Source organism: Rhea americana, unplaced genomic scaffold, assembly GCF_003343005.1.
Source record: "Rhea americana isolate MKP2758 unplaced genomic scaffold, rheAme1 scaffold_402, whole genome shotgun sequence".
In the NCBI taxonomy this organism is placed as follows: Eukaryota; Metazoa; Chordata; class Aves; order Rheiformes; family Rheidae; genus Rhea; species Rhea americana.
Genome location: NW_028186538.1, coordinates 274204 through 280029, shown reverse-complemented (window position 1 = coordinate 280029; position 5826 = coordinate 274204). Strand labels below are relative to the sequence as shown.

The following is a 5826-nucleotide window of genomic DNA, read 5'->3' as shown; positions in this document are numbered from 1 at the left end:
CTGCTCCCACGGGCGGTGACCCCCGGCGGCGCTCCCTCTCAGCCGCGCCGTCTGCCGCGGTGCTGCCGCTTCACCCGGCGCCCGCAGAGAGTCGGGGGCGGCAGGATGCTCCGGGACGAGAGACGCATACCGCTGCCCGGGAACAAAAGGGACTGGAACGGCCGTGAATAAATTTCGACTGGAAATTAAGAGAGGGCTTTTCCCCAAACATTTGTGGAGGAGCGGGGACGCTGCGGGGGGAAGAGCAGGGGACCCGGCCGGGCTGGGCCACGCTGCTCTGTCCCTGCTGCTCCCCCCTACCCCCGCGAGACCTGCCTGAGGTTCACGTGCTCGGAGAGTTCTTCTAGGTCCTATTCTCAAACCATCGGGCTTATCCTCCAGTAGCTTCCCTGGTTATTCTCCAGAGTTAGGACATTTCCAGCAGTGAAAAAAAAAAAAAAAAAAAAAAAAATCCTGGACCAAAACTATGTTAAGGATCTGTTACTAGAATGCTTGTCATGTGCGAGACCACAGGATGTTGCAGACATTTTGCAGTTATCTCAGAACTCAGCATTACAAACCCAAGAAATCCAGAGAAAATGTTACCCTTAAAATAATTCCAACTTTGTTTAGATACAGAAATGGACAGCCAATGCATTTAAAAAGCCCTCAAGAGAGGAACAGGGAAATAGTCTGTGTCTTTGACAGGCAATTTAATCTATCTGGGATCAAAGAGGTGAAAACAGTATAATCTCAGAATAGTACGTTATTTTTCTATAGGGCAAGAGTTATGGTTGTTCAGTTGCTGTAACTACATTTTCTACCTTAGCGTGTTTGGACTTTAAGCATATCCTCAACTCTGAATTTCCTACTCACACAGCATAGTTTTGTAATATGCTTGTCATGTTTTAATTGCAGTTACTCTAACACACTCTCAGTCTTAGCTCTGTCCTTAGTCAGATTTTTCCTTTCAAATGTTTTATTTTCCTTTCATTTAAATGCTGATAGTACCAATAGTATCTTTAAGATAGGAAAAGCCTAACATACCACACACATACAAAAGCCACTCACTGATATTTTGGGGTGCTTGGCACAGTTCTGTATCACTGTATCTTCTCCTACTCTGCCTTTAACATCCCTTCCTCACTGCCCATGATAGGTATAAGGACTAGTTATAGCAATTAAAGAGCTCACCTGACTGCCTGAGCAGAGGTGCATCTGGAAGCTGGTTAGTTTGCACAAAGTCTGAATAGATTAATTTGTAAGTCCTCAAGAACACTGGAGGCTCACTGGAGTAGCTGGTATTCACAGCTCCAGGGGCTCATGTACCACAAGATACCTCTAGAGAATTAGGCTGAAGAGACTGCTAAACTTCATCTGAATTCTTTTGAGAAAAAGGCTGCCATTCCTAATACCGATAAGCTTGTGTTCTTGGTTTTCATGCACCTTCACTTTGGGGAGGTCTAGCATTGCTGGACTCTAACTACATTGTACCATCCAGTGCAGTAAGAGGTAACTGGATGTGAAGAGGAACCTTATTGCAAAGAAGAACCCTTGTTAATGCTGATCTTTGGGCCTTTATCCAAAGAGGTGAAGCAGTAATGCTTAAATTATACCTATTTTGGCTTTGCTGAGCTCCCTTCAACTTTCATATTTATCTTAATTCAGATACATCAGAAGGATTTCCATCAGAGCACTTGTCATCCTTCAAAGCCCAGGAAAACATTCATATTACCTCTGTCATGAAGGTGTTAGGGTGCTATTAGAAAAGTGTAAGGCTGTGCAAGGGTATGGCATGAGAGACTTGCTTTCTTCTAGAGGTTTAAATTTGTTTTGATTTAACTCTTTGTTATACTGAGTTCTGGGAGAACAGAGTGCACAAAAGTTTCAAAGCATTTTCAAATATTGCCCTTCAGCATGAGAGTTTCACTAAGTTTTAATGTTTCCATAAGAGCCATCCTACACTGAATAGATTGGACTCAGTATGGTAGGAAACTCAGAGAAAGCTGGGAAAGAATTAGACTCCTGCTTCTGAAATTGAAGATTTGGCTTTTTTATTTCAATAGAAGAAAGGCATGTAGGAGGCCAGCTAGATCTTTTTAATTTTTGAGAGTAATGTAAAGGGAGATGCTGCTTCAATTTAATAAATATCAAAATGAATTAGTCTGTACAGTATGTTCTAGTATGTCCTAATGTAATTCAGAATGTTAAAAGTATATTAGAGTACGTTGTACAATAGCAAATGAGCCAGTTCTGAAATTTCCTAATACCCTGCCAAGACCAAGGTAGCTCCAAGACTTGCCACTTTGGTGTTTCTGTGTCAAGAGAGGATCCCACTTGCAGTCCTGTGCATGGACTCATGTCACAGGTACGTTTCCCCTTGGCAGCCAGTTCTCACATCTGGTTTAAGCAGCTGTGCAGCCCTAGCTCAAAGTTCCTTGGCACATTTCTGTTGATTTTGTATTAATCAAAAGCTGGGATGTGTTTAAGTTACCTGATAGAAGGCCACCAACCAGTGGATAAAATCCTGTTTTTGCACAGTCACACTACTTCCCCACTATCTCTTCTACCAATGTGCAGCAGGGGRTGGGGGTAAAAGAAGCTCAGCAGATAGGACAATATAGCCCATTTATACTCTTGTCACAAATGTGAAGTGCTGTGTGATGCTATACTARGAACCTCCCTCCTGGATGTGCCCAGGACTCAGCATAATCAGTAGTGCGTACTATTGATACAAGTACGCAGAAGGAAATACTTTTCAGAATTGCCATTACTGTGAGAAATAATTATTTTCCTGTGTGATATTTTGAGATTGGTTTCTAAATGTTCACAATCACTTTCCTATCCTTTTGAATAAAAGAAGGGCTTTACCATGCTTTATCAAGAAGCAAATAAATGCACTATTCTCTGTGCAGATGTGTAACTGAATGCAAACATGCATAATGCTGGGAATATTTATCTAATGCAAAGCACCATTAGCTACCTAAAAGGTGTTTTAAGGTCATTCTGTAGTTTCATCACTGTAATCACAAACAAAACACAAAGGGTCTCTAGCATTTTCAAAAACGGTTTTGAGACTCACCCAGCAGATTTGTAGGCATGCTCTTGATCTTGACAGTGGCAAAAATCTGAATCATTAAAGAATTTTTCAGCTATTCCCTAATGRGTTCCTCTTTCTCTGTAGTATTTTAATGAGCTCCAGGTTGTAGTTCCCTCTTTCTTCCTTCTTTCTTGATGCTTCTAATTTCAGATAAATATTTGAGATTAAAAGTGGCTCTGGATGTTAAATGTGACCCTTAACCTCCGTGCAACTTTCTGATTATGACATGTCATTAAAAACTAGATTCATCTTTCTCCTCCTGCAGCTTGGAAATGTTCAGCTCAAGTTACATTGGTGTCTTTTTAACAGGAGCAACATTTCTTTAAAGGATATGTCACTTTCAAATGCAAAATAGAAACAGCTGCATGCTTTTTCTGGCAAATAAGAGCCACCCTCCTATACAGAAATGAGACCAAACTTTTGGGTTCCATCAAAACCAAAATGCATCTTTTAAAATTGGATGACTGCCAGCTAAGTAACCAGTGATGTTAATATTTTAATCCTTTTAATTCTGTTTCTTCTTTTGCTTCCTTCTATTAAGCTATTAATTGATGAAAGGATGGGAGATTTTCACTCTGTTTTAGATACCTGCAGAGTTTTGATCTCTTACCCCCCTCTGTTTTAAAGACTAAAGGGAATTGACAAGACACAGGTATTTGTTGCACCTTTTGTGGCCGTGTGGAAACTTTCAGGACAATCTTACCCTTAAGTCCTCATGCCTCTTCAGATCATATTTTACAGCAGAAGGCAATTTGAATGGTAGAGTATTATAGGAAATATGTCCACAGACCTGTGGTAACAAGAGAATGATCATTATTCTTATATTATGTGATACCAAATGAATTATCCAAGATTTGAGGAGAATGTTCTAAAACAAACACATTTAAGTACATCCATCTTAGAACAAAATTAAACTGTGACACTCATTGCCCAGTTATCTTGTGTGTGCCAAAAGCTTAGATGGGTTCAAAACACAGCTGGGTAAATTCATGCAATAAAAATCCATAAGCTTTATTAGATGTTAAGATACAACCTCTGATTCTAGAAGCCTGGAAGGTGAAGAGAACTGACAACTGGAAATTTATTCTGGGATAAATATAACTGTATATCCTCTTGTTCTGCTGCTGTTCCCAGTCACTGTCAGACATCGATTACTGACCAGACAAAACTGTTATGAACTGTTCCTATTAAGATGTGGGCCTCTTTCCTGGAAAAGGGAATCCTTGAAAGGACTGCAGTTCATAACTGCCTTATGCAGTGGTGTATTTCAGAATACAAGCAAAGTTCTCTGGTATATAAGCTGAGAAATTATAAGTAAAAGGATAGTGGTAATACCTCCATATATAGCTATAATGATTATACTCAGAAGTTCCATAGTTGCTTAGTTAAATCAATTAAAAAAAATGCATACAGAAAACTTACAGGATGTTGACATTACTGAAAATCATTTGGCTGATGTGGACTAACCAGTTACTTTTCTATGATAACCGGCCATATGCACACTCCCTGTCCATCTCAGCTCTGAAGTAAAATACATCAGCTTAAACCTTTTAAATATATCTAGGAATCACAGATACAAACTGTGATTCCAGTACCCTGAACTCTATAGCTGTATACGCAATATGTCAATGACACTTCCCAATAGAAAAGAGCAAATCCAAAACAAGGACTTAAAAAACATTTTTAAGYATTACTTTTAAACAACATAATGTACACTAGGATGTCCTATATTAGCATTAGTGGATCTTACTGAGTAGCAATAATGTTGTGTGGACTTAGGAGGCTACATGCATAAGCAAGGAGATGTCCCTCCATCATCCAATTTCTCATTCTCTTAATCTCCCTTCTCTCACACTGCTGATACAGTGTTATCTATAACAAAAGCCTCTTCCCTTAACAGGATCTTTTTTCTTTTTAAACTACGCACAGCAGACATTTTTGTGGGAGCTGGTGGGGACTTAAGCTTAACATATATGATAAATATAGAAAAAGTAGAGGAAACATTTGGAATATGGTAACAACTTAAACTAAATAAATTCCAGTGGTTACTAGAACTAAAAGTTCTTTATGATAAGAGCAAACAGACTAGTTGCATCTCTTGAAAATGCCTTCAATGCTAAAACGGTGGTGCTGAGAGTGAGGGGGAAGGCTCCAAAAGAAATAACTCAGAGCATTTTTGGGGAGGTGTCATAAAAATCTCCTTTTGTAGGCAGTGGCACACTCCCACGTGCCTTACCACCAGTGTCCTGGTCGCGACACTGTTCCGAGACCCATATGGCAATAGCAGCGCAGTCAGGTGCTCTCATCTTGTCTCTGAAAGGTGGCTGTCGTGACAGCGTTTGCATTCTGCTAAGGAGCATCTTTGCAGCACATACAAGCATTTTCAGTTACTAGTCACTCTGCCATCACTGCTTACTAAAGGGTCAAGAGCTTAAATCTGGGAAGGAGATTTCTTGCCATACATTCAGCGTGTGACTGTGCCACCCCCAGGTGCATCTGTCCATCTCGGAGCGAAGAGCCGTAACTGCAGAACGCCCGGACACTGCAAAGAGAAAGGAAAATAAGACACACTAGCAATAGCCACTGGAAACAATAATTGAAGAAAAGGGATAATTGCTTTGGAGCCCGTCGGCAGAGCAAGGGGATGAGGCCACGCTTGATGCCAGCAGGCCCGGCCCGAGGGCTCCAGCTCCGGCTCGGCCCGGGGGCCCCGGCTCCCCGCGCAGCGCCGCCGCCGCCGCCGAGCC

At 41.1% G+C, this 5826-nt stretch overlaps 1 long non-coding RNA gene across 1 annotated transcript; it reads right to left on the bottom strand.

Moving 5' to 3' along the window:
• Positions 1-4069: 4069 nt before the first annotated feature.
• On the bottom strand, positions 4070-5820 carry LOC146590553 (uncharacterized). The gene is made up of 2 exons (XR_014897000.1): positions 5697-5820; positions 4070-5621 (listed from the first exon to the last, which is right to left on the bottom strand). It is a non-coding gene; the product is annotated as an uncharacterized LOC146590553 (long non-coding RNA).
• Positions 5821-5826: the final 6 nt, after the last annotated feature.